Source organism: Canis aureus, chromosome 8 (assembly GCF_053574225.1).
Source record: "Canis aureus isolate CA01 chromosome 8, VMU_Caureus_v.1.0, whole genome shotgun sequence".
NCBI classification, from domain to species: domain Eukaryota; kingdom Metazoa; phylum Chordata; class Mammalia; order Carnivora; family Canidae; genus Canis; species Canis aureus.
Window position 1 is genome coordinate 57,129,983 of NC_135618.1, and position 21,686 is coordinate 57,151,668.

The window sequence follows — 21,686 nt, forward strand, 5'->3', positions numbered from 1 at the left end:
AAATATTTTTTTAAAAAAAGACCTTTCTGGGACACCTGGGTGGCTCAAAGGTTGGGCAGCTACCTTTGGTTCAGGTCATGGTTGGGGATCCAGGATCGGGTCTGGCATCGGGCTCCTGCAAAGAGCCTGCTTCTCCCTCTGCCTTTGTCTCTGCCTCTCTCTCTCTCTCTCTGTGTGTATCTCTCATGAATTAATAAATAAATAATTTTTTTAAAAAAACCTTCCTATATATCTCCAAAAATAATGAGAAAATTAAGCAGTGCCATTCCTATGATGACCTAAAAATAAAATGTCTAGAAATAAATTTAACAAATGAGTAAAAATCTTATAAAGAAAAATATCAGCTTGACTGGAGGACATAAAGAAAGACCAAAATAAATGGACTCAAATAATGAAGAGACATACCACATTCTTGGATAGAAAGATGGAATTTCAAAAATATTTCTACTTGATTTCCTGAAATTAATCTAAGGTTTAAGGCTATCCCGATACAAATACCAAAATAGTTTTTAGAGCCTGGGGGATTGACAAAATAATTCAAAAGCTCATTTGTAGGAAGACTTAGGACTATAGCCAACAATATCTTGAAAAAGAAATGCAATGTGATATAATTTAGGTATTAAAATATATGATGGAGACATACGCTATTGAAACAACATTGTGCGTATAGAGACCCACAGATTCTTTTTTAACAGAACAGAAAGCTTAGAAATAGATTTAAGTACAAATTAGAATTTATCACAAAAGGATGTTAGCATTTTAAATGAGTAACAAGATGATAGATTATTCAACAAATTGCTTGGAGGCAAATGGTTAACTATTTGTAAACAAAGCTTCAATTCCTAATGAATATTGGTGCACCAAATAAATCCCAGATAGATTAAGGCAGTAAATGGAAAAAGTTAAAACATACGGCTGCAGGAACAAAGTGTTGATAAATATGTGATATAAAATTTAGTTAGGGATGGTCTTCCTGAGTGGAGTACTATTTCAGTTTACTAATAACTCCATGCAAGCTGTTAGACCTTGGGTATATCACTTCTATTGAAGATTCACATGTAGCTGTAGTGGTCAGTGACCCAGTTAAGCTAGGTTTCAGAAAATTATTTACGAGAGACTGAGAAGTTCCCCAGAAAGTGGTTCAATCACTGGGAAAATGCCAACTATGATCGACGTGATCCAGTACCTAGGCATAGTGATGAGCATTAAGGATTGCTTGGGATCCAGCATGATGGTGATCGCCAGGTTTTGTCCCTATCTAGCCATGTGGACTAATTACTAGGGTCTAGGTATAAAAAACTGGAAGAATCTGTTTCACCAAAACTTACAAAACACTGTGCCACCAGCAGTCCCACTTTGGTACCATTTATAACAGAATGAAACACAAAATGGATGTGTGTGTGTGTGGGAGGGGAATTGATAGATATGTTTTCAGTCAGGCTGGGCTGGAGGAAACTACAATAATAAATGATACCAAATCTCAGTGACTTATAACAACAAATGTTTATTTCCTACTCTCGTGATATGTCCATCATTGCTCAGCTGCACTTCTGCAATACTATGTCTTTATTTAGGAGTCAGATTAATAGAGCAGCCTCTGGTGGGGGTCACTCCAGCTCTCATGGCACAGGGAAAAGAAACATGGTAAACCACAGTCTTTCAGAGCTTACATTTCACTGGCCTAAGTGAGTCATGTGACAAAGCCTGATGTCAACGGGAAGAGGAGATATAACCCTCCCATGAGGCAGGACATCACTGGGATGGCAGAGGAACATTTGGTAGGTCATGAATTCAACCCAACACACCCATTGTCTCAAAGACAACCTTGTTGCCCTGGAACCTATGGGGTACTAGACACTCCCACTCCGTTTGGGAAATCGCCCTCTGGCCCCAGACCCAGCAAGACCCAAGGTTTTTCCAGAAGCCATCAGCTTGTTCTTCCCTTTCCGAGGTGAACACTCAGCCGGTGGAGCAGATGTTGGCTGCCAAGGTGGTGCCAGGCCCCGCTGTGATGGACAGCTCCTCTGTTTTGTTTACTCTTCTAGGCAGGGTGATAAATTCTCCTTCTAATCAGGTTCCGTGTTTCTCACTCTCCTATGCACCAACCCTGCTAATGAATGATTCACTGAAGTTAGTGGCTAAGAACAGCATGCTGCACCCTGCTCTGCCTTTGTTATGCAAAGTCATGCCCTCACTATCTCCCAAACACAAAACCGAGTTCCCGAGGATGGCGTGGATAGATGATGGAGTGTACAACAGCCCCGGCTAATTTGTTCACAGTAATTCAGGCCAGTATATCCTGTCAAGTCTGCTGCTGAATACATTGGGTTTACTTCCTTGGGGGAGAATGGAGCTTGGAGGGGCCCTCTGAGGCTGATGTGCAAATAAAATCCCAAGAGTTCCTGTCCTGTTAGTCTAAAAGACCTCACAGAGCTAGTGCTCTGAGCCTTCCCTTTGGGTCCAGAGAAACCTCAACTTCAGGAGGAATTTCAGGAAGTAACTCCACAGGAACCCCTTCCCTTGACTGCCACCATTACCATGGCTTGGGAGAAATTAAATTTTGAACACAGAATGAAGAGATTTGTTTTTCTTTTTCAATCCAGGCCATGCATTTTTATTTATTTATTTTTTCAATAATAAATTTATTTTTTATTGGTGTTCAATTTGCCAACATACAGAATAACACCCAGTGCTCATCCCGTCAAGTCCCCACTCAGTGCCCGTCACCCAGTCACCCCCACGCCCCGCCCTCCTCCCCTTCCACCACCCCTAGTTCGTTTCCCAGAGTTAGGAGTCTTCATGTTCTGTCTCCCTTTCTGATATTTCCCACACATTTCTTCTCCCTTCCCTTATATTCCCTTTCACTATTATTTATATTCCCCAAATGGATGAGACCATATAATGTTTGTCCTTCTCCGATTGACTTATTTCACTCAGCACAATACTCTCCAGTTCCACCCATGTTGAAGCAAATGGTGGGTATTTGTCATTTCTAATGCAGGCCATGCATTTTTCCTCCCAAATTCATATTAAAACAAAGACCAGTCAAAAAAGAGTTAAAGGAAGAAGACCTCAAACCATAGGACTGCTCACTAGACTTGTGCTTAAAACTGCTTTCGAAGCAGGTGAATATTTAAGATGGGACAGGCTTCAGGGCAAGGCCTACTGGGACCTTAGATATTGGGGCACAGGAGTGTACTGGGCTACGTGGCTGATTCTCTTGTGGGCAGCAGTGTAATCCAATGTTGTAACTATGTAAAAGGTCTGAGGATGCTATCTGGGAAAGTGTTGGCACCAGGGGCAAGGAGGAGAGAGCCCTACGATGAAAGTACAGGGACTGGGGCACCTGGGTGGCTCAGTGGTTGAGTTTCTGCCTTTGGCTCAGGTAGTGATCCTGGGGTCCTGAGATCAAGTCCCACATCAGGCTCCTGCAGGGAGCCTGCTTCTCCCTCTGCCTGTGTCTCTGCCTCTCTGTGTGTGTCTCTCATGAATAAATAAATAAAATGTTTTTTTAAAAAAAGTACGGGGACAAAGTAGAGCATAAAGTCAACTGGGTGAATAAGTTGTGGTCACACAAATTGATTTCATCTGCAACCTGTAACCTGAGAAGTTAGAGCCCATTGCACCTGATGGGCAGGCTAAGTCAGAGTGCTGCTCCCACTACTCACCTGGAACTCAGGTATGGCCTTGAACAGACAGGGGGCAACCCTGAGAATAACTGGGGCAAAGGCTGGCACTCTAGGGACATCAGCTACAGCTTGCATAACATTCAGGACATGTCTTTGGGAGAAAATCGATCAGGGTCAGCCTTGGTTTTCGGTGACACAAAACACACTGAAGTGAACTAGCCTGCACTGGAAAGGAAAACACATTTTTAGAACTCTGCCATAGGCACAACACGAGCCAGCCAGAGAGATGAGAAAAGAACAACAATGGGGATGTGTGGGATTATGGCCAATTTACTTCCCATGTGAGCTACGTTGGTCAAGGATAAGTAAGGGGAAAATTATTTTGAGGCCAGTGGGTAAAGATCTCAGCCTAAAAACTTGAGGATGCAAGAAATATCTTTTTTGTGTGTGTTCAAAATCAATCTCTCTCCCCAAGTCTCTGGTCCACCACCCATGGCATCGGACAACCTAACTCATTCCAATTCCTCCTGCAGAGTGCCCCCTGGGAGGGTGGGGTTTTGATGTCATGCTGTGTGAAAGGCATCTATGGGATGGATTTTAGGCTCTCAGTTTCTGGTCATCACAGTGTGTGGCCCCGCGGGGGCCTTTGGATTCTGGGGCCCTTTGCGACTTTGCTTTCACGTTCAGAGTGAGACTATCCCCGATCCCACCTGCCTATTCATGCCACTGAGCCTGTATCAGTGAGGGTCCTCCAGAGAAACAGAAATAGGATGTCTAAAGACACACAGAGACAGATTTATTACAACGGAGTGGTTTGCACAATTAAAAAGGCTGAGAAGTAACTTGGGCTGTTACCTGCAAGCGGGGGACTCAGGGAAACCAGTGTGTGCGGGGGTGTAATTTCTGCACACAGCCCGAGAACCAGGGGAGCCGAAGTCTGAGGGCAGGAGAATGTGCATGTCCCAGCTCGCACAGAGCAAACTCATCCTTTGTCTGCCTGTTTGTTCTACTCAGAGGCTCAATGGATGGGGTGAAACCCACCCACTCTGGTGAGGAGAGATCTGTCTTACTCAATCTACTGATTCAAGTGTAATGTCTTCCAGAAACACCCTCATAGACACACCCACACATGTTTGACCAGCTCGGCAAGCATCCCTTAGCCCAGTCAAGTTGACACACAAAATTAACCATATATTACGTGTATCTGTATATCTGTATCTGTATCCATAGCTCCAGCTATGCCCGTATCTGTGTCTACACAGTCTACCTCTAAATCTGTAGCTATGTATCTATACATGAGTGTTTGTGTATTCTTTCAAACCTATAGTTGACCTTTGGATTTGTGTGACATTTTTTCTTTTAACAAAAATAGCAAAAAAAAAAAAAAAATAGCATCTTACCGTACACAGGACATTACTGTGACTTACTTTTTCTGTTAACAATATGTGTGGAAGATACTCCCAGATAGACACATCTAAATCTACTTGGTTTGCTTAATAGCTGGATGGCATTCTACTGCATTGATGTTCCATGGTGTATTTAATGGTTCCGCACTGGTGTGGGTCTCATTCAACTCTACTGATACGTGACACTTCATGTTCATGTATTTCTCTAGATATCTATCCAGGTTTATGGATAGAGGGTCAGATGCATTTCTTAAGGGAAAAAATACACTCTTGAAATTCTTTCTAGAAAAGTTTTGCCAGGGATCCCTGGGTGGCACAGCGGTTTGGCGCCTGCCTTTGGCCCAGGGTGCGATCCTGGAGACCCGGGATCGAATCCCACGTCGGGCTCCCTGGTGCATGGAGCCTGTTTCTCCCTCTGCCTGTGTCTCTGCCTCTCTCTCTCTCTCTCTCTCTCTCTCTCTGTGACTATCGTAAATAAATAAAAATTAAAAAAAAAAAAAGAAAAGTTTTGCCAAATCGATCTTCTACCAGCAGTGTGTGGAAAGGCTCTTCAGCATGCACTTACGATTGCCTCACCTTTACTCTTCCACTGGAGGGGGGAAAAAAACCATGAAACATCATTGTTGTTTTATTTTCCATTTTCTTGATTACCAGTAAGATTAAATGTCTTTCCACTTGGGATTCTTTTTGTACATTGTCTATGTCGTCTGCCCAATTTTCTACGAAGTGTTAGCGTTTGTGTCTTACTGATTTTTGAAAAATCTTGATCCATTTGAGTATCAATCCTTTGTTATTTTTTCCCAGCTTTATTGAGATATGATTGACATAGCTAGGGCAGGTGTGCATCATGTTGATTTCATGCACTTGGATATCACAAGATGGTTACCACCGTGGCATGAGCTAACACCTCTGGCACGTGTTTTCATATGTTTTATTTTTTTATTTTTATTTAAGATTTATTTATTTGTTTATTTATGATAGACAGAGAGAGAGAGAGAGAGAGAGGCAGAGACACAGGCGGAGGGAGAAGCAGGCTCCATGCTGGGAGCCCGACGCAGGACTCGATCCCGGGATTCCAGGTCGCGCCCTGGGCCAAAGGCAGGCGCTAAACCGCTGAGCCACCCAGGGATCCCCCATATATTTTAATGTAATTAATTAGTGGTCCTTTCATTTCAGCTTAAAGAGCTCTCTCTCTTTCTAGCATTTTATTTGTAAGACAGGTCTAGTGGTAACGAACTCCCTCAGCTTTTGTTTGTCTGGGAAAGTCTTTCCCCTGTCCATTTGGAAAGAATAGCTTTGCCCAGGGTATTTAGTTTATCAATTCATCTAGAATATACCTTTTGGGTTTGGGAAAAAGTAGGTATCTAATTTTTTCTTTCCAAAGGGCTAAATACTATTTGTCGAATAACTCATTCTTCTTTACCATTTGAAGATGCTGCTTTTATAATATACTGAACCCTGCACACACACGTGAGCCTTTTCTGGGCTCTCTATTCTACTCCACCAATCTGTTTGCCTATCTTCATACCAGGACACATTGTGATAGGTTGTTGCTTTTAAGGAGGCTTTCCTGGAGCTTTGAGGTATAGGAAGGGATTGTCATACATGTAACCCAGTGAATGACTGGCCTCTCTCACACGCGCTAGATCTCTCCTCAGGAACTCTGACTCACCCCTTTCCTCCTTCCTGAGGAGAAAGAAGCTTGTGCTCACCATTAGAAGAGCTTCTGGCTTTTCCATAGCTCAATGATTGGCCTAAATTTGTTAATAATCTCAGAAAGAAGAGAGAAAATTTCACCTCTCCTCTCTGTCTCAAATCCTCATGTCTATCCTAGGGTTTAGCCCTTCCCAGGACTACCGTCCATTTCTGAGCCGACTCTGTCTTATGTGTGTAAGTATGTGGCCTTCTGGATGGCCCCCAGTGTACAATCACACAATGGTCCAGCATCTGTTACGCTAGCGTGTCTGCATGTCTGGTATTAAATTATATCACATGTGATGTCACTGCCCAAGTGGTTTTAGGAAGTGCCACATCCAGCTAGCTCATTACCATTCAATTTCTTACCTTTTCTTCAAGACTTGAAGAAAATAAACATGGATCTCAACTCACCCAGGACCACACTGCTATCCATTTATCACTAAACTTTATATTTCAGCTTTTTGTTTCTGAGTCTGCCTCTAGCTCTACTATGAGTTCCTGTGAGGCAGGGATAGCATTTTGTGAACCTTTGAATTTCCTTGGTTTATTTTCCAGTGTTTAGCATAGGGTCTGGCACAAAGTGAGTACAATATTACAATAACATTTGTCCCAGTGGATTGGATAATTAGCATTGTCACACATTCCCCCCAACGTCATCCTAATTACATAAGGCTTTTCGAGCTCTATCACGCATCCCACAATTTCCATTTATTCCTTTGCCTTCCCTACGATGTCACTGTGTAATTTTTTTATCTCAATATTTGCTCGATTGTCTGCATGACCCTTGTGTCTGTCCTCATTAGCGTCTTTTACATTAAATCAGATAACTGCACCAGTGCAAGAGGCTCTTTGCAGCTTGATCAGTGAGCAATGGATCAGACAGCTGAATGGTTGATTTAATTGGCATGAAATAACTAAGCCATCTGTTCCATGGAGTTGATCTTTTAAGTGTTACTCTCTTGTCTGCTCTGAAATTCTTGGTCACTTGGAAAGACCATGCATGTCAGGTGGCAGGTCACAAAAGATGGTTGCTTTAAGACAGCGAGCAAGGACTTAAGGGAAATTGAAGAGTTTTATGCTGCTCTCTCTCTTTTACATGGCTTTATCTTTCTCTATAATACTTACTAGTATCTGCTAAATTACATATTCACTTGTTTATCTGTATCTCTCCATAGAGGCTAAGCACCAAGAAAACAGGGACTTTGGATTTTGTCCTCTATGCTTCCTGCTGATGCCAAGGCCTGGAATAGATGACCTACCTTGATATGGGCACCAAAACAGTTCTGCTTGGCTTCCTGTTGGGTTTAATGCTGCTGTGACCTGGTATTACAAGGATCTATCGGGAATGCCAGGTAGATGGAAAGAGGGTGCAGGAGGCAACATGGGAAGGAGTCTAAAATTCAATTCAGCAAGTTCAGTGCCTACAGTGAACTAGATTTTTGTGTAGAATGGCCTTGGGATTCAAGGGTCCAATCTCCAGGAGCAGGGAAGGGAGGCACAGCAGTGGTGTGGGTTGGAGCAGCTTGATGACGTGGCCCTTGGGAATGTTATTTAATCTTTCTGAGCCTGGGTATCTTCCTTTGTAAAACGGGGGTAATATTTACCACCTTTGATTCATGATGATTAAATGAGATAATGTACATTAAGCAACTGTCAATACTTATATAACTTACTACATGCCAGGTTATATTTTAAGGACTTTATGTGTACTGACTTAACATCAACCCTCTGGGTTAGGAACTATTACTATCCCCAGCTTACCCAGGTAGGAAAACCGAGATATAGGGAGGTGTCCACATTCTCTTAGCTAGAATGTGGTAGAGCTAGAATTTAAACCAAGGCTGGTTCCAGAGTCCATGAGAGCCTGGGATAGATATGGTAACAATACTCGTTGTTTTCAATTTCAGTCTGTAAATCCTCAGCTTCTTCCCACTTGTCTAGATTGCTGAGCTGGAAAGTAAGACAAGATTCAAGTAGGTTGCAAGACTGCAAAGCTGGATTACGTGTCCAGGACAAGGCAGGTAGCCTTTTCCTACACCTGGGAACAGAGGTTAAAGTCAAGTACTGAAGAGTTAGGTCCAGCTTCTAAGGGCTCTGGGACGAGACTTCAGTCTAGTGGGAAATGTGCATTGGAATCAGCAGCATTGGGTGAACTAGGAGCCAAATGCGGAGAGTGTGTGAGTTTGGGGCTCACCAACCTTACAGCCTCCCTCTCTGAAGATGATACACACAGCCTGGACAAGCCACAACTTCCAAGTCACTATTCCTGGTGGTCAGGTGAGGCTGGCCCTACCCCTTTCTCCACAGCTGGAGGTCACCTCTCCTGCCTTCATTAAGCCTGTCTGCTCTGTTGATTCAGCACAATGGCCGATGCCACCTTTCTGGGCCAGCGGACTCCCATGGCACCCATGATGTTGAGAGAGAAGAGGTTTGTAGGGCAAACAAGGATCTAGTCTACAGAGGACAGCATGTTTCATGCAAAGAAAAGGAAAACATAAAAATGTTTTGTTTTTGTCCAATAAATATTTGTGTAGTACTCTGATTCTGTGCCAAGACTGTTCTAAGCAAATGATGCATATTAACTCATTTAATCCCTTCAAGTACCCTGCAAGGTAGGTTCTTTTATTCCATTTATAGCAGATGAGGTCAGGTTCGAGCCAGTTTGACACCCTCGGGACTTCCTTTGCTGGTCCTGATACCTTTGGAAAGTGTTCCAGGCTCTGTTTTCCAGAAGATGCTTGATACTTTTGCTTTGTTCGGTTCTCTCCTTCCTCTTCCTTATTAATTTTCAGTGACAACTGTTTCCTTTAGACCTGGTTTTTGTTTTCTGACCACTTCCATACATCTAAGTCTTTATTTATCCCTTCAAACAGTTACTGAACAGCTACCATATTGCCACTCGTTCTAGGTACCAATGGCCCTGCCTTCTTGGAGTTCACATTTCACCAGGGTGGAGGAAAACAGTAGAACAAATAATCACTTACACACTCCCAACTCATCTCAAACAGCAGTAAGAGCTATGAAGTAGATAAAACAGGCTGATATGAGAAGGACAACAAGGGAAGTCTTCTCAGAGGAGGTGATATTTGGCAGAGATTTGAGTAAGGAGAGGGGACAGATGATAACAGGTTGCAAGGGAAAGAGAATTTCTTTTTTTTTTTTTTTAATTTATTTTTTATTGGTGTTCAATTTACTAACATACAGAATAACACCCAGTGCCCGTCACCCATTCACTCCCACCCCCCGCCCTCCTCCCCTTCTACCACCCCTAGTTCGTTTCCCAGAGTTAGCAGTCTTTACGTTCTGTCTCCCTTTCTGATATTTCCCACACATTTCTTCTCCCTTCCCTTATATTCCCTTTCACTATTATTTATATCCCCCAAATGAATGAGAACATATAATGTTTGTCCTTGTCCGACTGACTTACTTCACTCAGCATAATACCCTCCAGTTCCATCCACGTTGAAGCAAATGGTGGGTATTTGTCATTTCTAATAGCTGAGTAATATTCCATTGTATACATAAACCACATCTTCTTTATCCATTCATCTTTCGTTGGACACCGAGGCTCCTTCCACAGTTTGGCTATCGTGTGAAGACTACGGGTGCAGATTTCCTGACGTGAGGGTGAACCTGCTATGTTCAGACACGGAGAAGAGAGTGCTCTGGGTATGTGGGGGTTGTGATGAGGCGGATTGGAGACAGGTAGCTCATGAACAGCCTTGTAGAGCACGTGAAGGAGTGGTCAATGGTTTGCTTCTCACTTTTCCATCTTGACTGTGTGGGTTACTAACCTCTTCTAGAAAAAGAGGTATAGGGTTGTCTGGTCCCTACTAGCAGTTGAAAGTCTTACTCTCCCTTTCCAATCATTCTAGTAGACAAATATATATACAAAAAGAGCACACTAAGAGAGCACACAAATACACAGAGAGAGCACATTGACACGCATTTATTCTAGAACTTCCAATCCATTCTCCACACAGTAGCATGGGCAATCCCATGTCTGCGGGACACCGCTATCAAGCCAAGAGCATGATCCTGGCAGTATCTCCTGAGTAGGAGGATCAGAAGATACATGAGCCCTATAAACATGTAGGGATCAGATGCTAAGAAATCAGAATTTCATTGCCAGCCAGGGGCACTGCTGGCAAATAGCTTCCATCACCTGGAAATCTTGAGAACTCCTGATCAGGTGGGAATTCAGGTTTGGGCAAAACTCCTTTTATCAGGAGTGGCTGGGGCATCATTACTGTTCTGACAACCTGAAGAATTTGTCCAGCCTCATCCATTACCCAATCGGATTCCTTAAAGCCTTTCAATGGTATGCCGTTCCCCTTGGAGAAAACTCCAAGTCCCCACCACCACCACCACCACCACAAAGTAACATCTCCAAATCCCTTGAATCACCCACTAGGATTGACAAGAGATGGTTCACTCTCCTTGTTCACTGTGTCCCAGTCACACCAACCTCCTTTCCAGCCCTTAAAACATCAAGTTCCTCCCTGCCTCCAGGCCTTTGCCTGTGCTGTGCCCTTTGCCAGGGACTCACAGTAGCTCAGGCTTACTTAACTCTATTCTCCCTTCAGACACCAACTCAAATGTCACTTCTTCTGGGGAACTGTTCCACACTCTTGAAAAAAATTTTCTTTAAGGGACGTTTTCCTGTTAGTGCCTTAGAGTTTTGTCTCACAGATCTTAAGTGGACTTATTGGTATTATTCTTTGGTTTGTTTACAATCTGCCTCCACTACCAGCATGTGGTCTCCATGAAGGAAGTCACTGTATAGCAGTGACTTTCTTTGCTGCCTAGTGTTCAACCCAGTACTTCAACAAATATTTGCAAAACTTATGAATGAACCTCTAGAACATGCTTATTTGAGTTAAAATTACTTATCAATGACATTGGAGAACATCCATCCAACTCCACTCATTGCCTGGCCTCTGCAAAGTAGGGCCTCAATAAATATTTGTTGACAAATGTGGAAGGAAGTAACGAGACATGTTGCCCAAACAGGCTTTATTGCCCTCAGTATCTCCATTCCACTTCATCAATTGAGCCATAGGCATCCCATGAACGTCTGCATCCACCTGCATCCTATGGTCCTCTGGGATGCTTTCCAAATTCTGCCTCCAGAGCCCACTTGCTTTGTTTTGCTTTCTCTCCACTGCTGATTATCTGCTTTAGCTCCCATTCCTTCTCTTTGTATGCTTGGTGGGCTTAATGATTCTGTTGCTCTATTCCACACTCTGCTACAGGAAACAAACCCATCCTCCTCTGGGAATCTGATATTGACTCTTTTCTCTGTGTTCTGAAGCCTTGAACTAGTCCCGTTTTCTTGTTCAACTAAGCTTTAGAGACCACAGTCCAGACCAGAGTTGTTCAAACATCACTCAGAAGGGGAAGTCAGAAGGTCGTTATCCACTGTAATTAATATTGCTATTTTGGACATTTAACTGGTCATGAATTAACTTATAAAACCAGAAAACAGAGTGGCCTGCATTATAACTACACAACCAGGCAAAGCACTAAATCCAGCCCTCTATGCCCGAGCAGATGGGCTATTTGTGGATCAGTTACTTTGGCCATTGGCCGCTCCAGGCATTGGCTGGTTATCATCCTCCAAGTGGCCAAATGTGATGGTGGCTTCATTTCCCGGTAGGGTGTTGGCTGTGGAAAGAATGGTGAAGTGCAGGGGAAAGAAATGTGTTGGCTTTTTGGGACCCAAGATAGAGCTGGGGCCCCAACCCACACAGCCTCTTGGCATTTTACTCCTGGGCATACGGGTTTCTGTGCAGGCACAGTGGGTGTCAGGTCTATGCAAATGCCATTCCCAGGCTTTAGCTAAAATCATTTCTTCTTTTCAAAAAGCATATTCCCATTTCTCCAATCTGGACAAAAACACAGAAGAATCAGATGTGAGTTTCCAAGACAGTGGTCTTCAACCTTTGCTGCATATTAGAACCAGTTGAGAAGTTAAAAAAAAAAAAATCCCTGGAGCCCAGCTCTCTATTCCAGAGCAATTAAAGAGTCTCCATGCATCAGTATTTTAAAAATTCTACAAGTGATCTCAGCACACACCAAGATGGGGAACCACTGATCTCAAAATCAAGCATACATAAGAGTCATACATTAGAGCACAGATTCCCAAGCCCCTATCCCAGAAATTTGGATTCGGTATTTCGAGGGTTGAATCCAGGAATATTCATGTCAACCAGCTCCCTGGTGGTGCTATTGCTGCCGGTCCACACCCCATACACAGAGTACTTCTGTTCTAAGCTTTGCTACTCGGTATGTAGTTCATGGAGCGGCAGTCTAGGCATCCACCAGGAACTTGTTAGAAATTACAAATCTCAAGCCCACCCCATACCTCTTATATCAGGATCCATGTTTAAAAAAGAGCTCAAGGGGGCCGCCTGGGTGGCTCAGTGGTTGAGTGTCTGCCTTCAGCTCAGGTCGTGATCTTGGGGTCTTGGGATCAAGTCCTGCATCGGGCTCCCCACAGGGAGCCTGCTTCTCCCTCTGCCTATGTCTCTGCTTCTTTCTCTGTGTCTCTCATGAATAAATAAATAAAATTTAAAAAATAAAAAAAATAAAAAGAGCTCTAGGAAATACATATGTGCAATAAAGATTGAAAAGCTTTAACGCATAGAGAATACCAACATGCAGCATCTGTGCCATATTTAGCCAGCAGATATATACTACCTGGCCTGCATACTATTTTTTGAAATTTAGAATTCATTGACAACACTTAAAGATTGGGATTTTTACTTCTCTTGAAAAATCAGAAGATCTAGCAACACGGGGCTTCCATTCCCACATTATGACCACTGGGGACAGAATATTCAGGCTTCTTCATTTCCTAATGATACCTGCATGGCCTCTGTAGGCATTTATGTTTGCAGCTTCTAGCTCATGCCTTTACCTTCCCCTTCCTCTGAGTTGAGAACTACTGCTCCTAAGCTTTTAATCTTGAGCTGGCCCATTTTCTCTCCTTATCTCACTCTATCCATCCATAAAATGGAGTAATAGCACCTCCTCAGGGTTCTGATCAAGATGAAATGGACATGCAGGTCATGCTTTAAGCTCTGCACTTCTGTTTTATGTACCAGCTGTTCCTACACTCAGGGTTTCTCAAAGTATGGTCCCTGGACCAGCAGTGCTAACGTTGTCTGGGAACTTGTTAGAGGTACAAACTTTCCAGCCCCATCCCAGACCTAAGTGCTCATTGAATGACCAGGGGTTTCAGGAGAGAGTGGAACTTGGCATGAATTTCCCCAGGAACCAAAGGCTGTCATGAGCTCCATAATTTATGCAAAGAAAGCTCAATCAAGACTCACAGGTGGCTAGTCTTGCAGGTGAGAGACCAAGGGAAAGGTATGTGTAGCCCTTTTCCTCTGGAATCCCTGACATTTCCAGCCATGGGCTTACCTATACTCCCCTCTTGAGCCAATGAGCTGTGCCGAGACTGTGTCTGGGTAATATACCCTGAGCCTGGGCATTCACAAATCCATAAGACAGACTGTTTCTACTTTCACCACACTGAACCAATGCAGATAAAGCATCTTCTGCCTCAGTTTCCCTAGCAGGCACCTGAGATCTCAATGGACAGACCCACAGCCAATGCTATAGCTTCCTCTACTGGATTGTGCTCCTCAGATCATGCCCCATTTTAGACATTGTATATTTTAGACTGGGCCAGCTCTATGGTGAGGTCAGTTTCCTTGACCCCTGCCTCTCTCCCTGTCTACACTGGCTGAATCCCTGGAGTCTTAGGATGCCTCTCACCAGAGCCTGCCTGAGTAATAGCAGAGACTTGGAATCATATGACCTGCAAGGGAAGAAACTGTGAGATGACACACCAACTTTAAGGCAGGAGAAGTGGCTATACAGAAAGTTCACACCAAAAACTTCTTTCTCTTGTTTGAATATAGAACACACGTGCAAACAGCAGTGATAGGGAAGGCAAGGAGATAAAATATTTTCCTAACGCCGATGACAAGTGTGTATGGGGCTGGATCGCAGAAGGATTCCTTAGGAACTCTTGTTCTGACAGTTTTTAAAGAGTGAGTCAACAAGAATGACTCAGCCATCTGGGATTCATTAGGTTGAATAGATGAAAACAGGGTTAGACTATGTAATCTTTCAGAATTACTTCCAAGCAGAGCAATCAGTCAATAGCGGTAATAATGATATTGATCATAAAAATAACAGTTATCATCTTTTGAATGACAGATACTACTCTTGGTAGCTTCTACTTTAATTCCAGGTCAGCAAACTTCTGCTGTAAAGGGCCAGGTATAAATATTTTAGGTTTTGTGAGATACAAGTCTGCCCTTGAGCACAAAAGCAGCCATAGAAGGAAATAAACAAATGGGTATGCATTTTAATAAAACTTTATTTGCAAAAACAAAAAGTGGGCCGGCTTTGACATACAAGCTATAGTTTGCTAGCTCCTGCATTATCTCATCGACTCACAATACTGCAAAGTAAGTGCTTTTGCTATTCCCATCTTACAGATAAAAAACCTGAATCTTGGAAAGATACGGTAATTGCTTGAAATTCCAGAGCAGTAAGTCATAGATTCAGGGTTCCAACTCAGGAGTTTGCATACTGTCATGTCCAGGTGAACCCTTTCATTTCCAGAGGCATTCATCATTCTGGATCCCCATGTCCCAGGTTCAATTCTTTGATTAAACACCTACTGGACATACCTATGTTGTCTCATTTAACTCTCAGGATAACATGAGATAGGCCCTGTTTTCCCCATCTAGAGCCTGAGGTTCCCAGAGGATAATGTCAGATTCTCATGGTCCACCTGTAGTGAGAAGCTGTGCTTGGAGTCAGACTCAGGTCTCTCTGAGTCAAAGCTCGGGGATCTTCTCTCCAGACATGTTACTTTCCAGGTTTGAAAAATCTTTTACAATTTTTAATTTATCAAAGTGTACATGTCTAGTGCACAGAAATTGGAACAATCCTAATGATAAATATGATGACAAAGTCATTCACAAACCACCATCCCAAAATAACCTCTGCCCCAATGTGATGCTTTTTCCCAAAATGAAAATGCCCATCCTCCCCGACAGTTACATACCAAATGAAATATTTGACATATTTGTGACTTATCACATAAGCTTGGGAGGTTTTCCTTGTGTTATCAAATTTTAACAAAATCACTATTTTAATTATTATAAATATTTCCATCATAGGAGATAACCTAATTTTTAATGATTTAGATGCTTTCTATATTTTTTTCTATTATAAATGCTTTGACTACATTCTTGTACATAAATCACTGTCTGAATCACCAATTATGTCCCCAGGGTAAATTTCTAGAAGGAGAATTATAGCTCCAAAGGCTATTAATTATTTTTAAAGTTCTTTATAGATTGGACTTTTTAGAATATGTCCTGATTTCCACTCCTCTCCATAGGTCAGACATACCTAACCCCAAATCAGCATGATTTTTTTTAATTTGAAATTTTTATGGATTAAAATGTTATAGTTCTGCCTTGATTTTCATTAAGTAGCTTTGGGGTTTTCTTATTGATTTGTCAGAGTTCTTCACATATGAAGGACATTTATGGTATCTTTGTTCTGGCAAACATTACTCCCAGGTTTTTATTTGCCTTTGAAAGGAAAATAAACTCATCTCTATTTACTTGTTGTCTTATTTGTCACAAAGGATACTCAGATTGTTAGCATTCAACACATTTAGCGGCAAGAGTAGTAACAACAACAAACGATTCTTCCAGTAGAATTTACCAGGTGGCTGGAAATTACAAGCAGAGCAGCTCAGATGCAACTCCCAGATCTCTCTGATAGAGACCACAAACTTGCTGGGCTCTGCTTTCATATATGTTACCTCAGGGTAGAAATGAGTCTAGACAGGAGGCAGCCAGGAGGTGAGGAGAGGAGCTTTTGAGGCTGATTGTAAGCACTGAACAAAGGACTGCCTTTGTTCTGCACACAGCTGCAAGGCGCTGACTACCTCCATTCTTCCAAATGAGCACAAAGAGGTGAAAAACAATGTAATGAAAACTTTATTTAGAAGACTATGAAATCCCAGACTGGTAAGAACTTCATTTTCATATTTTCTGGTAAATGTAGAGAAAAGAAAAATGCTTTGCGGTCTGATATTTTCTCTCCTGGATCCTCAAGCATATTGCATTTTGAGGAAAAATAATTCTTCATGCCAGGTAAATCCCTTCTTTGGGAACGATAACATTTCTTTCTCTACAATGGAATGGGCTAGGGCAGTTTTTCTCAATCTTGGCACTAACGACATTTTAGGGTCAGGTAACAGTTGAAGACTACAGAATGAATGAATGAATGAATGATCCAGTAGTTTACATTTACATTTTTGAAGGATTGTGATATGAGAAATTCACCTTTTCCCCCCTCCGTTGGTCCATACGGCTGAATTAATTACAGGGAGAAAGATATTGGGACCAGTGTAAGAAATCTTTGTCATAATGAAAACCATGCAAAAATGGAGTGCTCCAACTTCAGAATTAATGAGCTGCTGCTCCCGGTAGGCATTCAAGGAGAGACTAGATTGTTCTCACACAGGATGTGGTATAAGACACACAAAAGATGAGGGATTCAAAGTTTAAGGATATCTTCTATCCCTGAAAGTCTATAAATCCGTGTTTCTTGCTGTCTTCTTTTTTAAATATTTTATATTCAGGAGTATTTTCCACTAGAGGAACTTATTCCTTTTAAAATAGAAGATAAACTTTTCCAGAGTATTCAGAAATCATCACACAAACTGCAAAAACTGGCTTCTTGGAGGTCCACAGAGAAAGCATGCTTTAAAGATGTCAAGTGAGGGATTTTCTACAGAAATGAACTCTGTTTCCAATGATTGACATGGGCAGTAAAGTCAATTCAATAGAGGGGAGGAGAAGACATAAAATGTGTGCACGTGCATGTATGTATGTGTGCATGTAGGGATACAACACTCTTATGCAGTTTCCATAATTAGTGCAAAAGATCGGGGCACCTGGGTGGTTCAGTCAGTTAAGCATCTGCCTTCAGGTCAGGCCATGATCTCGGGGACCTGGGATTGAGCCCCATGTCATGCTCTCTGCTCAGCAGGGAGTCTGTTTCTCCCTCTCTCTCAGCCTCCCCACTGCCCCTCCACTTGTGGTCTCTCTCTCAAATAAATAAATAAAATATTTTTTTAAAAAATGGTGCTACAGATCTTTTTTTGAGATTCTAGGCTTACCCTAAACTGAGATCTAGTCTTCTGGAGTCGTGGATCTTCTGAAGGGCTAGATCTTTTTCTTCATCCCACTAGAAGCTATAGGTGACCAGAAGGTGTGGCTTAGCAGGAGCTATGTTTCAGCAGAAAACATGTCAACAAGAGCCATGGATCAACAGGGGCCAAAGGTCAGTGGAGTCATGAGTCAGTTGTTGCCTTGGGTTAGCGGCAACCATAGTTCAGAAGGATCCATGGATCAGTAGGATCAAGGGGTCAACAGAAGCCACAGATCAAGAAGAACTCTGGATCTGTAGAAACCCTGAGTTAGCATGAGCAATGAGTAGAGATCACAGGTCAACAGGAGATGTGCTTCGGTAGATGCTTTTGTTCATTGCAAACCATAGGTCAGTAGGAACCATCAGCAGCAGAAACCATACATCAGCCAGAGACAGTCAGCAGTTAGTGGTGGGGCAGAGGCTAAAAGACACATAGGAAGAGGGCAGCACCAGACTCAGAGGTGACTGATGCAGAATAAGAAACCAGAAGCCATAATGAAGCAAAAACTAGAGTAGCAAGTAGCTAAGCAGAGTTCTTAATAATATCAATGAAGTATGGAGAGTAAGTCCGTCATGGTCATGATAGGGTAGGGACCAATGTGTTCCTAAGAGCACGTTGGGATAGCCTAGTGTGTACCAGTGCATTGAATCCTGAATGATTTAATCCTGAACAACATTCTAATATCTGTGAGAACTGGCAGTTTGGCAACAGAGATTCTTGCCTTTCCTAATTTTCCAAGTATTATTATCATAAACCCACACTACTAATGATTTATTTAGGTTGGGTGCCTAGAAAGAGAATTTCTTGAGATACACATACAAGCTTATTTTTTTAAGGTTCTTGATAAGTATTGCTAAATTACTTTTTTAAAATGTTGAATAAATTTGTTCTTTCCCACCATCTAGTTAAAATGCTCATACATGTGCATTCTCAAAGATATAAAGTGTTAAGGGGACTGAAAGCTATTGTATTGCCATCTATCAAGAGGAATTTCCAGTACAGAATTTCAGATAGATGCTTCATGTATAGAATGAGAGGGCAAAGGAGACTAATACTTGCCATTCTGACTGTACATCTATCTATCTCTATCGTGTAAGTCAGAACTCTGGAGTTTCAAGAAAGAATCCAATACAGTTCAAACTGCCTTAGTTCAATAAAATAATTTATAAGAGCATATAACTTGAAAAGTCACATTGTAGATTTCAGGTATGGCTGGATCTAGGAGCTTCATGTCAATCAGGGCAAACATATTTGTACTTTTTTGGTTTGTTTTCAGTAATATTCAATTACTAAAGTTATACGTTCACAGTATCAGTTCTTCCTTAAATTGAAGTTTAGCTTACAAATCTTACTACTATATTTATAGGGCTAGCAATTTTTAATGATCACTTTGCGTTTGCTTGCTTGTTTCATGATTTAATATCCTTAGGTAGAAGATAATATTTCTTTTTTTTTTAAGATAATATTTCAGTAAGAGTTAAACCTCAGCTACTTTTCTGTGGCTAGATGGTAGGCAATAAAAATCTGAACAGACCCATTTGCCTTCAGAAGTAATCCAAATTTATAAACTTGCCATTTAAGACCTTCCACTGGGGATACCAAACAGCTTTTTCAATTTTTGTCCCTTCATGTATCATACATTTCAACCCAATCCAAGTGGCTTGTCAACAGTTGTTCCTTTCCTATTCTTGCCTTGGTCTTTATAGGCTTCTTGGTCTGAAAATGTAAATCTTCCCATGTACTTAAAGCTAATCCAGCGAGGCCTTAGCCAAATGCTACCTTCCCTGTTAAGTATGTCTCCTATCCCCTGCTGGATCAATTCCGATCAATTCCTTTCTATCTTTAGTGTTAGTGTTCCTGACACATACAGTATTACTAACACTGTATGTGTTATAATTAACATATTATGCCCTAAATGATAGTTATTCTTATTCTTAACTTTAGTCCTCTGTTGAAATATAACTTCATGAGAGCTGATATCATGCCCTTCTTTCTTTTCCTTTTTACTGAGTTAAAATGATATACAACATTGTGTACAACACTGTAATTCAACATTGATCCAATGATCACCACCATAAGATGAGTTACCACCCATCACAATGCACCTGAGTCATGTTTACTTTTACCCTCCACTTCAACCCATGTTACATGCCCACTCTTAGAGCCAGATGTTGAGGGACATCAGACTGGCCCCTCCCTCCACTCCAAGCTACATGACTTGAGAGACCTATGATTTTGGTGGAGTGGGCAAGTCCAAACAGATGGCGACAAGGCCCATCTTATGGACAGGGATTCTTCTATCCAGCTGGGTAGAAGATGCTTTTGAAAATGTTCAGAATGGTTTGGACACTCCCATAAGTTATTTCCACTTTGTACATCTTCTAGAATCTAGACTATAATTTTCAACGTGACAATGGTAAAGGCTGGGAAAAGAGGGAATGTACTAGCCTGTTACATCCAAAACATGCATCCAACAGAGCTAAATGTCTATGCCTGGAGTAGCGATGAGAATGATGCATGAAAGCTCCTTTGAAGCATCATTTTAAATAACAGCACAGTAGTCTGTTACTTTGCGAGGAGGTGAAGCTTGGCAACACACATTATATGGTACAACATCCAGGAGCTTTCTCTTGAGAATAGCTTGGGTCCACTTGGGTAGAGCAAACACCTCACACCACCCCTCCTCTGTGGCATATTGGAGGAAGGGGCACCAGTTTTGATCAAATTCAGGCCCTTCTAATATCTTGGTAGGCAAAAACAACTCTCCCTGGATGCTCAGGAAATTTGAAGTCATCTCTCCTCCTGACTTGTTCTTCTCCCGCATAAAGGCATTTCCAGAATATCACATGCTCCTGAAAATGTACTTCCTTGTATGTGAAACCTGCTAACAGTTCCCCTGAGAAGTGTTTGAACGTGTAATGAGTGCCCAGGCTCCTGGTGTCAGAGCTATGATGGAGAGACTCTCTCCCCAAGGCAGCATTCCCTCCAAGAACTTTCACTAGACGACCCCAGGGAGCAGTTGGTGTTAACTCCAGGCTGCAGTGGTTGGGAAACCACTTTCCATAAAAACTCAGTCTTCTTTTTTTCCTCATGGCCCCAACTCTGGAGTGAAAAATTGAGTCTCCTACAGGGTGCTCATAATCTGCTTCTCTTCTCCTTCCACAGAATCTGCCCCTCAGGGAATCCAAATCTGTCCTTATGGGCCACAGCATTTGGTGAGGGGCACTGGAGTGTAATTAAGCCACAATGGCAGTTTGAAAAGTACCAATTATAAGAATAATCAAAATGCTACAGTACCTTAGAGGTGAGAGGAAGAAAATTTGCCCAGGAGATCTAGAAATCTTAGCAAAAAAGGAAGCATTCAACTTCAGTCTTGAAAGAACAGGAGTGGGGCACCTGGATGGCTCAGTTCGTTACACATCTGCCTTCGGCTCAGGTCATGATCTCAGGATCCTGGGATCAAGCCCTATGTTGGGCTCCCTGATCTACGGGGTGTATGTTTCTCCCTCTGCCCCTGCCCTCGCTGTGTGCTCTCTCTCTCTCCCACCTCGTCCCCTCTCTCTCAAATAAATAAATAAAATCTTTAAAAACAAAAAGAGAGAACAGAAGTTTACCAAGTAAAGATGAGAGTTGATAACAATTTTGAAAAAAGCTGACATTTGTTGAGCACCCACTGTGTACCAATCACTGTTC

The 21,686-nt window shown here is 42.2% G+C and overlaps 2 long non-coding RNA genes across 4 annotated transcripts in view; both read left to right on the forward strand.

Annotated features, from left to right (window-relative positions):
• LOC144319225 (uncharacterized) overlaps window positions 1-9,275 on the forward strand; it is a 105,748-nt gene extending 96,473 nt beyond the window's left edge. Inside the window, exons 6-7 of the long non-coding RNA XR_013385116.1 lie at window positions 7,909-8,085; window positions 8,675-9,275. This is a non-coding gene — a long non-coding RNA (uncharacterized LOC144319225). The remainder of the gene's footprint in view (window positions 1-7,908; window positions 8,086-8,674) is intronic.
• LOC144319235 (uncharacterized) overlaps window positions 1-21,686 on the forward strand; it is an 824,173-nt gene that overhangs the window by 265,047 nt on the left and 537,440 nt on the right. The gene's annotated exons all lie outside the window — the stretch shown is intronic.